Source organism: Notamacropus eugenii, chromosome 1 (genome assembly GCF_028372415.1).
Source record: "Notamacropus eugenii isolate mMacEug1 chromosome 1, mMacEug1.pri_v2, whole genome shotgun sequence".
NCBI classification, from domain to species: Eukaryota; Metazoa; Chordata; class Mammalia; order Diprotodontia; family Macropodidae; genus Notamacropus; species Notamacropus eugenii.
Window position 1 is genome coordinate 641,059,211 of NC_092872.1, and position 12,568 is coordinate 641,071,778.

Here is a 12,568-nt window from a genome sequence, read left to right on the forward strand (position 1 = left end):
ATAATTTCTTATAATTTTCTTGATTTCCTTTTTAATTGTTGTGAATTTTCTTTTTTTCATTTTTGATATGAAAAATTTAGTGTACCTCTCTTTTAAAAATCATATTGGCTGTTTATGGTATTACTTTCTTAAAATCTAATTTTATTTATCTATTTATTTCCTTTTGGAAATGTTGTATTACATTATCAGAATTTTCATTTTGGGGTTTTTTGATTTATTGATTTTCTCAATTTTTGAGTAGTATGGCTAGTCCATTGATTTATTCTTCCTTTTGTTGATGAAAATGTTTGGAGGTATGTATTTTCTCCTAAGGATTTCTCGTAGATTTTGGTATGTCATCTCATTGTTGTCATTTTCTTTGATGAAATTTTCTGTTGTTTTTCATGATTTTTCTCTTTGATCAGATCTTTAGGATTATTATTTCTCCAGTTAATTTTTAATTCTCTAGTTAATTTTAAATTTTCTTCAAAAACTTTATTGAAAATACTTTTATTGCATTGCAGTCAGTAAAGGATATATTTAGTATTTTTCTTTTTCTCCGCTTCTTGTGAGGTTTTTATGTCCCAATACATGGTAAGTTTTTGGAAAGGTGTGACTTGTGGATGAGCAACACAAAAAATAATTTCTGTTCTTATTCACTAATTGCCATAGAGCTATTATCCCTAACTTTGCTAAAGTTCTTATCACTTTGTTAGATTTGTCTAGGTCTGAAAAAGTAACATTGAGACCTCCCCCCTTATGTTTTTACTGTCCTTTATTTCCTATAATTTTATTCTTTTCCTTTAAATTTTTAGATGTTTCATGCATATTATTATTGATACATAAATATTCTTATACTCTGAAAATGAGATACTAGGGCATAGTCTATTGTGCTTCAAGTGAAGTAAAAAAAAGAATAGTAGTACTTTCCCTGCTTTTTCCTTTTTACATCTATTTTCACTACAGCCTTGAGTAAAATCATATTTGCTACTCTTTTGATGAAATATTTTATTGTTTTTCATGGTTTTTTCTTTGACCAGTTTGATTGTTATTTCTTCAGTTAATTTTAAATTCTCTAGTTAATTTCAAATTTTCTTCAAATACTTTAGCTCATTTGAAGCATAATAGATACTGCCCTACCCTCTCATTTTCACAGTATAAGAATATTTATGTTTCAACTGTGTTTCTTATAAACAACATATCATTGCATTCTTTTTTCTAAATCAGTTTGCTATTCATTTCCCTTTCATGAGCATGATTATTAATTAGATGTTTCCCCTCATCCTTCTTTCTTTTACTTTTTCCTCTCTTTGTCCTAGTTAACAAGTTTTAATCTTTCTTTCCTTTGGATCTTTCCTTTTTTCCTTATGTTTCTTTTCTCTACCTCCACTCTCTACCCTTGGAACTTGTTTTACTTATGACTGCTACTGCACTTATTCTGCCTACTGTCTTATACCCTCCTCTCACCATTCCTATATGTGCTTTATATTTTATCATTTGGAATCTCATATTTCAGGGTCCCTGTTTCTTAAAAATTCTAGCTGCCAAGTCCTATGTGATGCTGATTATGGCTCCTTGGTACTTGAACTCTTTCTTTTTTACTGCTTGTAGTATTTTTTTCTTTGACTTGAAAGTTCTGATTTTGGGATATAAAATTTGGGGGATTTTTCATTTTAGGGTTTCAGGAGGTCATTTGCATTTTTTTCTCATTTTTTTCTTTGTTCTCTGGTTCTAAGAATCCGGGCAAACTTTATTAATGATTTCTTGAAGTATGCTATCCAATTTTGGGTGAAGTTTTTTTGTTTTGTTTCTTTTGTTCATTTATTTGAATTTTCAGGTAGTCTGATGATTCTTGGATTACTTCTTGATCTATTTAGAATGAAAGTTATTTTGATAGTGTATACCTTATATTTCTTCTTTTTTCTCCAATCTTTTGATTATGTTTTAATATTTTTTGTGTTGTTGTCTCATGGCATCATTGTTTTTCATTTGACTCATTTTGATCTTTAGAAAGTTCTTGGGTAAGTAAGGCTTACCACTATTTATTCTAAGGTGTTAGTTCTGCTTGCCAGACTTTTCTTCTTAGCTATTCCATTTTGTATTTTCATTCTCATTTATTCTATGTCCTCTTATAATCCTTATGGCCAGGATATTTTCTTTGAGGTCTATTTGGACTTACTGTGATATTACCTTATTCTTCTGGGTTTAGCCCTTGTGCTCTTAATTCAAAGTATTTATATGTTGTATTATGTGTTTTTTTTTAAAATTCACTCATATCTTCAGCCTTCATTTCTATGGTAGGGTCTTATGCTTGGGTCAAACTCCACTCTTGTCTTTTTGAATGGTGTGGATAGGCTCTTGATGACTAAATTCAATGACCAAGAACAGGCCTGTGTTTGGCAGAATTTCTTCAGCCTGTTTTCTTCTGTGGTTCAGATTTAGGATGCCTGGATGCTAGGTTAATCCTGAGATGTCGGGATACTGTATTAAGCTTGAGATGCCTAGATATTGATTGGACTTTGTCTCTTGCTGTGGATGGGTCTCCTTGGTTGCACTGTGCTGGACACTGGGCTACTTTGATTTCCCCAGCTAGGTGGATCTGGGCACTACTCTGGCTATCTTACCTGTTGTAGACCTGGATTGTCTTGGACTTCACCTTCCATCTATCCTAGCTTGTCTCTCTTCCATCCTCTTCAAGATTCTGGCATTCTTTTTATGCAGTCCTGGACTGGATGAAAGAATTTATAGAGGCTGCTCTTTCACTTTCCTCATCATTGTTCTATCTGGTGAAATTTTTAGAGTTTTACTGGGGCATTTGTGGGGGATGTGGGTTCCTCTAGGTCCTAATGCATTCCCATCTTCCAAAAATTCTCTGTCCACTTCTTTGTAGTCACATAACCACCACTATAACTCACACCTTCACCATTCTTTGCTGGGACTATTACAATCAGTTGTGAAATGGTCTCCCTGACTCAAAGCTCCCCATACTCCAATTCATCTTTCACACAGCTTCCAAAATGATTTTCTTAAATTGTCAGTATAACCATGTCATTCCCCTACTCAGCAAGTGTCAGTGACCCCTTATTGACATTAGGGTCAAACATTATTCTATCTTTAAATAACCCTTTTAAATGTCCATTTTGTGTATTTTAAAAAGTAGATAATTTTTAGTTCGGTAGCATATATAATTTACAAATAAGTAAATATACATACGTTGGGGGTATGTGCTTAGAAATTTTTTAATGATAGGAAAGGAATAAGCATTTATATAGCACATAGAGTGTGCCAGGCATTGCATTAAGCATGTTTTACAAAAATTATCTTATTTGATCTTCACAAAAGTCCTATGAAGTTTGTTGTTATTGTTGTTACATCATTTTAGTCACGTCTGACTCTCTGTGACACTATTTGGAGTTTTCTTGGCAAAGATACTGGAATAGTTTGCCATATTCTTCTCCTGCTCATTTTACAGATGAGGAAACTGAGGGAAATAGGGTGAAGTGACTTGCCCAGGGTTATACAGCTGGTATCTGAGGCCAAATTTGAACTCATCTCCTGACTCCAGGGCCAGCTCTCTATCCATTGCACCACTTAGCTACTCTCATCCTGTGAGGCAGGAACTATTATTATCCCCATTTTACAGTTGAAGAAATGGAGGCAAACAGAGGTTAAGTGGCTTACCCAGATTTATACAAGTAGTATCTGAGGCCAGATTTGAACTCAGGTTTTCCTGACTCCAGGCTCAGTGTTTTATCCACACCACTTCCAGTTGCATGATTACAAATCTTTGCAAACTACTACCCTAGATAGCTATCTGACTGCTGTGTGTGTATTTGGAAATGGGAAGTGGGTATAGGTGTAGAGTGTAGAGAGGAGATGGTGGACATATGGTGTGGAAGATATAAAAAAAGATGTAGGAATGTCAAGGTAGTTACACTGAATTTTATATCTTTGGCTAAGTACCCTACCCTCAGATGGTACTCAACAAATTTTATTCATTTAACTATAAATCCTACTATATCTATCGCATACATTGCTTTTCATCAGTCATTGTATAAAATGAAATACAATCTGCTTTGTTAGCTGAAAGCTTTTTGGAGCAGTGGGTCATATACCTGCAGCATGCCATTTTAAATTAATTCCAAACCAAATGATTTCCCTCTTTCCTTCTCTCAAGATCAATGCTAGCATTTAAAAATGGGTTGCAGCACTCCAAGTAGTGAAAGGACAAGGAGAGCAGGCATAAACTAAAGCCAGCATGTACGAAGATTAGCATTTAAGGGATGAAGATGCCAGATAAACAGTGTCATTCGATGGCTGCAATTAAGAGATTCTGGCAGAAAAACCCCAGAAGTAACATCTGGACGATTAAATTCTTAGTCACAAATTATTGTGCTGTATTCACTATATTGGTTGTTGTTACAGAAACACAATGAAACCCATTTCTACCTAAGTTGCAGGCCTCCACTTTGGTTATTAAGTACAAATGTGTAGTTTCCTCCTAGGAAATGAAGCTTCATCCCTGCCTTTTCCAGCCCTGCCCTCCAACTGTGTTGGTTGAGTTTTCATTCCAAATGCTCACTTGAGCATTTGGGGAAGAATCTTTTTCTCAACAGGAATTTCTGTATCTGATCAGGAAAAAAAAAATTATTCTGATTTCCAATTCAAAGGTGGTTGTATTTACATAAGCTTCTCTTTCATTTAAATCTGTCTTAATCCTCCTGGATTTTCTAGTTAAAATGCCAAATGTATTTTTTCTTTTTCTTTTTTACAAATGAAAGAAACAACATGAAGAAAGGCAGTACAAGTGGAGAACTTTAACAAATGACCATCTTTTTTTATATTTTCATATTTTCTGGCTTGAAATACATGTAGGTCCAAAATACTTTTTTTGCATTTGAAAAGATGAGTTGGGTTTTTTCTTATCGAAGAAATGGAGAACAAGATGATACTGTAATTTTTGTTGAAAGAGTAAAGTAATCAGGTTGCACTTCCAGAAAGCAATCCCTGTCATTGGGCCATACACATATAGACTGAAACAAAAGACAACACAAACTGAGTAGCTTGAAATTTGCTTTGGTATTTCGTTTTTTAGTTGTATCTTTTTGTCTCATGATTATTTAAACTATTCACCTGATTTCAATGTGTAAAATATTTCTGTGCTTTCAGTTTTCTGTGTAAATTTACATACTTTTGCACAGCATAACTCTGGTATTTCAAGAAGTAAAGGATCCAGTTACCCCAGGGATTCTTTGAGGGCCTGGCCCCTTTGTCCTCTGTCTCATTTTCTACCTTTCTCAGTCCATCTTCTGCCTCAGTAGCTCAAAAAGGTTAAGTGTTTTGCCTGTGATCATAAAACTGTTGGAGGCAGTATTCGGAACTAATTCTTCTTGAAAAGTCCAGAATTCTATTGAATATAGTAATGATCTCCAAAGTGGGGGCCTGATCCCAAGGGGGTGATTGGCCAGTCAGAAGGAGACAGTTGTTGGGCTTATCTTTATTCCAACCATACCTAATATTATCTCCTAACACTTCCTCAATGTGAACCTTCTTTGCGATGTGCAAGCTCCGGGACTCCTCCCTTCCTGTCTGTAAAGCATCAGTCCTTCAGGGACATTATAATCTCACCATTACCAGGGCATACTCATAGCAGTAGCTAGCTGCAAGTGCCACTGAGAAAGTTATCCATTGTCTCCCAGAATATCACACTTAACATTACGACTGTAGCCAGAGTCCCTTGGAGGGTGGACTCCCACCCAGGATAATAACTAAGGGGAAAGAGGCCCATCTCCCCCTTTTTCATTCTGGATGAGACAGAATGAGTTGCACGAGATAAACAGGTACTATGGGTTGTGATCTTCATTGAAGAACATATCTTTTTTTTTTTTTTTGCTAATGTCTTCTAAACTTTCCTGTTACTATTTTACCAATCCTTCTAGCTGCCCATTGTCATCTTATTTCCCCAATCATATATCAAATCAGTTGCCAAATCTTGTCATTTCTACTTTCAAAAGATCTGTCTTCTCCACTTAGACAGCCATAATTCTATTTCATTTTAGGTCCTCACCACCTTTCACCTGGACTGTTGCATCTCTTAATTGGTCTGCCTGTCTCATGTCTCTCTCCACTCTGATTTATTCTCTTCTCAACTGCCAAAGTGAGTTTCCAATGCAGGTCTGACCATGTCACTCTGTGACTCAATACACTCTAGTGGCTCCTTTTTGATGCTAAGTAGTATAGTGGATACAATATTGGGCCTTGGGTCTGGAAGGTCTCAGTTCAAATCCAGCCTCAGCCACTCACTAGTTGTGTTTTCCTAGGTAAATCACTTCATTTCCATCTGTCTCAGTTTCCTCAATTGTAAAATGAGGATAATAATAGCACCTACCTTCGAGGATTGTTGTGAGGATAAAATCAGATGTTTGCAAAGTACTTTAACATAGTGCTTGACACATAGTAGGTGCTTAATTAACACTTGTTCCCTTCTCTCCTTGTTTCATCTTTATCTCATCCTTTTTGAATTTATAATTTTATGTAAGCTTCATAATGTATATAATCATTACTATAGTATATATCTATAAATATATGTATAATATGATTTTTAAATATATGCATTTTGGGGGTACATACTCAAAAATATTTAACTGGGAAGGGTGTGCTATCAAAATTTTGGAGACCACTGTGTGATACCATGCTAACTTTTTATATTGTTTGGTTTTAGGTACCATGAGATACAAGAAGGTCCCTATATGCAAATGGGAAGCCCTGTACTTTGGAATACAAAGCACACACAAAACAATAGTAAATGATACAAGAGGACACACTTAACAGAGCCTTATTTTGTCAGTATGGGTCCTTTCTCTAGGTTATACCCTCTTGTAAATTAGTAAACAATTTCTGAAAAGTTGAGGCTACCTTTCTAAGGAAGCGCTCTTCGAAGTTTAGCTATACTAGGTTTTGGATGATTGACATATGGTTAGTAACTGAAACCTTTCCATCTAGGCAGGACCCTCCATTGGCACAGCTTCCAGAATTCAAGGTTGACTCCATTGGAGTAGGAATTTAATGGAGGCATATTATATCACATTCTACCGGCTTTGCTATAGTTCAAAGAATAGGGAGGTTAAATGAGGATGTGAATATTTTGGGAAAGATTCCTTAAGGAGAGGTCTTGAAGTAGACCTTATAAAATGGAGCTAGAGAAATCAAGGCACAGAGGCATTAATGAACATGGAGTATTTATGGAACAGTAAGCTAGAGCAGGAAATGACAGGACCTTTGCTGAGAAAACCCCAAAGGAGGTCATAAAGAGTTGGACTAAAGTGACTGAACAGCAGCAAGACGGACTGACCAGTCTAGAGCTGAGGGGGGTGTGCTTTCCTTCTCCCCCCTCTATAATGTCACTTAGTGATCTTATTAATTTCTCTCACTTCTATGATCATTTCTACGCAGAAGATTCCCAGATCTATTTATACAGTCCTAGACTCTCTCCTAGCTGTAGTCTTGCACCACCAATGACTTTTGTGCATCGCAAATTGGGTGTCAAACTGGTAGGCATCTTAAACTCAATATATTGAAAGCAATACTTATTGAAAACCCATCCCTTTCCTGAACTTCCCCTCTCAGGAGTACTTTGCTTCCTCTCGCAGTCATCCAAACTTGTAATCTCAGTGTCATCCTTGAATCCTCACTCTTGCTCACTTTGCATATCCAATCTGTTGCCAAATCTTGCCATCTCTACTTTCACATCTTTCTTATTCTATTGACAGGCAATAAGTCTAGTTTAGGCTCTCATCACCTCCCTTGGATTACCATAATGGCCTTTTAATTGCTCTCACTACTTCATCTCTCTCCCCAGTCAAATCCATCTTCTATTCAGCCGTTTCAAGATTGTTCTTTATTATTAAATTGTGGGCCTCTTCCTCTTCTCCCTTACTCCAGTGGCTCTATTATCTCAAGGACCAAATAGAAAATCCTCTAGCATTTAATTTAAAGATAACTTAGTACCTTTCCAGTCTTCTTAGTAGATAAAGGGTATCTGGAAGACCTGGGTTCAAATCTAGCTCCAAATCCTTACCAGCTGTGTGATCCTGGGTAAGCCACTTAACCTGTGTGCCTCAGTTCCCTCAACTGTAAATTGGGGATAACAATTGAAGTGCAGGGTTGTGAAGATCCAATGATATTATTTGTAAGGGGCATAGCACATAGTAGGTGCTTAATAAAAACTGCCTCACCCGTTACATTATCCTTGCCTCTAGATCCAGCTAGACTGACCTACTACTTAGAGTTCCTCATATAGAATGTGATCTATCATTCATGCCCTAAGATGATCCTTACCTCCATCTCTGAAGTTTCTCTGGAACTCTTCAAGGCTCCGTTCAGATCCCATGTTCTACAGGATTTTCCTAGTCCCCTCAGCTAACATCTTCTTCTAAGATTACATTTGATCTAGTCTGTACATATTTTATATATGTATATATATATATACATATATATTTGTTTGCATGCTATCTCAGCCATTAGAATGTGAGCTCTCTATGGGGAGGGGCTATCTTTTGCCTTTCTTTGTATCCCTGGCTGCTTAGCATGATGCCTGCCTATGTATGAGGGCTTAATAAATGTTCATTGATTGATTACCAAAGTTAAATGATACTTTAGAATTGATACTGCAGGAGACAGGGAAGAGTTTCTGAGTGGCCGTGGCTTCTAGAATACTGTTTATTCAATGAGCAGCACATGAGTTGAGGTCTGCTAAGATATTGTTACAATAGCCCAAGTGTAAGGTAATGAGAGTTTGGTCTTGGGTGGTAGAAGTGAGACTGAGATGTGTAAGAGAGAGACTCTAAAGAGTCTATGAGAACTAGACATGCAGGATAAAGATGATTAAGATTCCAAGCATAGATGTCTAGATGACTGGTGGTCCTATAGGTGGAAGGAAACAATAGTGATAATTCTACCTGGCTTTGTGCACCATGCCCCAGAACCCTCTTCACTCCAGAAGTTCACTTTGTACTTTGGAAGGAGCCTTTGGCTGGTTCCTCTATGACCTCCATCTTAAAGAAGATGCCCAGGGGCCATGGAGCCAAGATGGTGGAGTAGAAAGATGCACATACACTAGCTCTTACCCCCACAGCCCATAAAATACCTGTGAAGAAGAACTCTCTACAAATTCTAGAGCAGTAGAAGCCACAGAACAACAGAGTGGAGGAGATTTCTAGCCCAGAGTGACCTGAAAGACCAATGGGAAAGGTCTTTCCCACTGGACCCGGAGTAGAAGCCAGTCCAGCCTTGGCCACATAGCACTGAGAAGAGCAGACCCAAGCAGGCTTCTGGGACAGAATCTCCAGTGGCAGTGAAGAACCCTCAACCCACAGGCACCAAAGGTCAGTGAGAAGATCCTTTCAGCTGGCCAAGAAAGGAGCAGGGTATGCCCATAACTCAGGCCTCTTCAGGCGGCAGCAGTGGAGGCAGCAGCAGACAGGACTCCCAAAGCAAGCAGTATCCCGCATCCATTGTTGAAGGTCTCATCATAAACCCCCTGAGGGAACTGAGCCCTGTGCAGTGGCCCTGCCCCTGCCTAAAGCCCCTGAGGGCTTGAAGCAGCTCATCTGAATCTCAGCCCCCAGTGCTGGCTTGTGGGAACTGGAGGCGAAGTGGTTATGGAGAGGAAATTCAGAAGTCAGGTAACTGACTGGGAAAATGCCCAAAAAAGTGAAAAAAAATAAGACCATAGAAGGTTACTTTCTTGGGGAACAGGTGTCTCCCCCTATCCTTTCAGATAAAGAAGAACAAGGCATAATGTCAGAGGAAGTCAAGGCCCCTGTCTCCAGAGACTCCAAAGGGAACTTAAACTGGGCTCAAGCAATAGAAGAGCTTAAAAAACAAGTTAGCAGCTTACTAAAGAGAACCAAAAAAATGCTGAGAAAAATAACAGCTTTAAAAAGAGGCTAACTCAATTAGAAAAAAAGGTCCAAAAAGCCAATGAGGAGAAGGAGGCTTTAAAAAGCAGAATTATCCAAATGGAGGAGAAGGTCCGAAAGCTCACTGAACAAAATAATTCATTGAAAGAGAGAATTGAGTTCAGGGAAATGAATGACTATGAGTTAAACCAAGCAGTTAGTAAATAAAACCAAAAGTTTGAAAAAATAGAAGATAATGTGAAGCATCTCATTGGAAAAACAACTGACCTGGAAAATAGATCCAGGAGAGACAATTTAAAAATTATGGGACTACCTGAAAGCCATGATCAAAAAAAGAGCCTAGACATTATCTTCCATGAAATTATCAAGGAAATCTGCCCTGATGTTCTAGAACCAGAGGGCAAAATAAATATTGAAAGAATCCACTGATCACCTCCTGAAAGAGACCTGAACAGAGAAACTCCTAGGAATATTGTGGCCAAATTTCAGAGTTCCCAGATCAATGAGAAAATACTGCAAGCAGCTAGAAAGAAACAATTTGAGTATTGTGGAAATACAATCAGGATAACACAGGATCCAGCAACTTCTACATTAAGAGATTGAAGGGCTTGGAATGGGATATTTCAGAGGTCAAAGGAATTGGGATTGAACCAAGAATCATCCACCCAGCAAATCTGAGTATAATACTTCAAGGGAATAAATGGTCAATCAGTGACATAGAGGACTTTCAATCATTCATATTGAGGAAAAGACCAGATCTGTATAAAAAATTTGACTTCCCAAGACAAGAATCAAGAGAAGCATGAAAAGGTAAACAGGAAAGAAAAATCATAAAAGATTCTCTAAAGCTGAACTGTTTACATTACTACATGGAAAGAAAATATTTATAACTCAAATCTTTTCTCAGTATTTGGGTAGATGGAGAGATTGTACATACCCCCCCCCCCCCCCGCCACCACACACACACACACACACACGCACATATACACATATATAGAGAGTACAGGGTGTGTTGAATCAGAAGAGATGATATCCACACACACAAAAATAAAATAAAATAGAATAAAATAAAATAAAAATTATGGGGTGAGGGAGGAAAATACCAAGAAGAGAAAGGGAGAAATGGAACAGGGCAGGCTATAACTCATAAAAGATTTAAGAAAAATCTTGTTCAATGGAGGAGAAAAGGGAGAAGGGGAGAGGGGAAAAATGAAGCTACTCTCTCCACATGAGGCTGAAGGAGGGAATGACATGCTCACTAAATTTGATATGAAAATTTATATCACACCACAGGAAAGTAGGGGAGAAGGCAACAAGTGGGGTGAGGGGAATGATAGAAAGGAGGGCAAATGGGAGAAGGGAGTTACTAGAAATAAACACTTTCAAGAAGGGACAGAGTCAATTGTGGGGGGAAAAAATAAGAGGGGACAGAGTAGAACATAGGGCAATATAATTAGTATTACACAACATGATAATTGTAGAAGTCTTTTGCAAAACGGCACATATTTAGTCTGTATTGAATTGCTTGCCTTCTCAGTGGGGTTGGGGAGGGAGGGGGGAGGGAGAGAAGTTGGAATTCAAAGTATTAGAAACGAATGTTGAGAATTTTCATTGCATAATTGGAAAATAAGAAATACAGGGAATGGGGTATCAAAATCTGTCTTGCCCTACAAGAAAAGAGAGAAGATGGGGACAAGGGAAGAGTGCGGTGTGATGGAAGGGAGGGTACATTGCAGGAGGGAATAACTAGAATGCAAGGTATTAGGAAGAGGGGGAGGAAAGTGATGGGGAGAAAAATTGGACATGTTACAAAGTGAGGTAAAAACAATTAGTATCAAAACAATTGACTGAATTAATTACTGAGAATAAATCAATGACATCTTTAGTTTGGGGAAGAAGAATTTCAGTCTAAATTTCCTAGAGGAAGGTAGCCTCGGGTAAAATTTGGCATTGATGGAAAAGTTAAGGTTTTAATGGTAAATTTGATTTTATGATTGCTATTTAATCAGGAACTAGAACATGTATAGAAAGGCATGTAAGCCACTTAAGACTTGCCTCAAAAGATGTTCCTTAGCCAAAGTGAAATTATAATCATATTTGAAACCTGGTTATTGGAATTTGCTATTTTTAGATGCTATGGGACTATTAAGTGACTGTTCTTCTGGGTCTAACTCCAGGTATGGATAGCAAGAAAGGTGGTCTGAGCCTCCAATCCACGATGCCAATAAGCTGATGAGATGCTGGTATGAACTGCAAAAGGTGATCTCATGGGAAGGGTGAGAGAGCGGCTGTTCAGCCTGGGCTGACGTAGGATTCTCCTGACTCAATTTCCCCACTGACACCTGGCAGACTGGCAGACCTTAAGCCTGACTGAATGCAAGTGGATAATCTAATCTTGCCTGGAACTGACATGAAATTGGGGAGATATTATATCCCTGCAATGTCCCTACTTTTGGTGGCAATTTCCTATAGTCAAAAGGTTGTAAACTTAATATTAAATTATAGATTATTGGTGGGGGTTATCTGAGGTTAAGTCTAAAATTAAGCTATTAAGCTTAGGGCTTTAGACCAACAACAAGTTAGGGTCCTTTAATTCTTAATAATACCATGGAGACAATTAGGTTAAAGGCTTTTGAAGTTAGCAACACAAATATTGTGTCTCAGTTGGT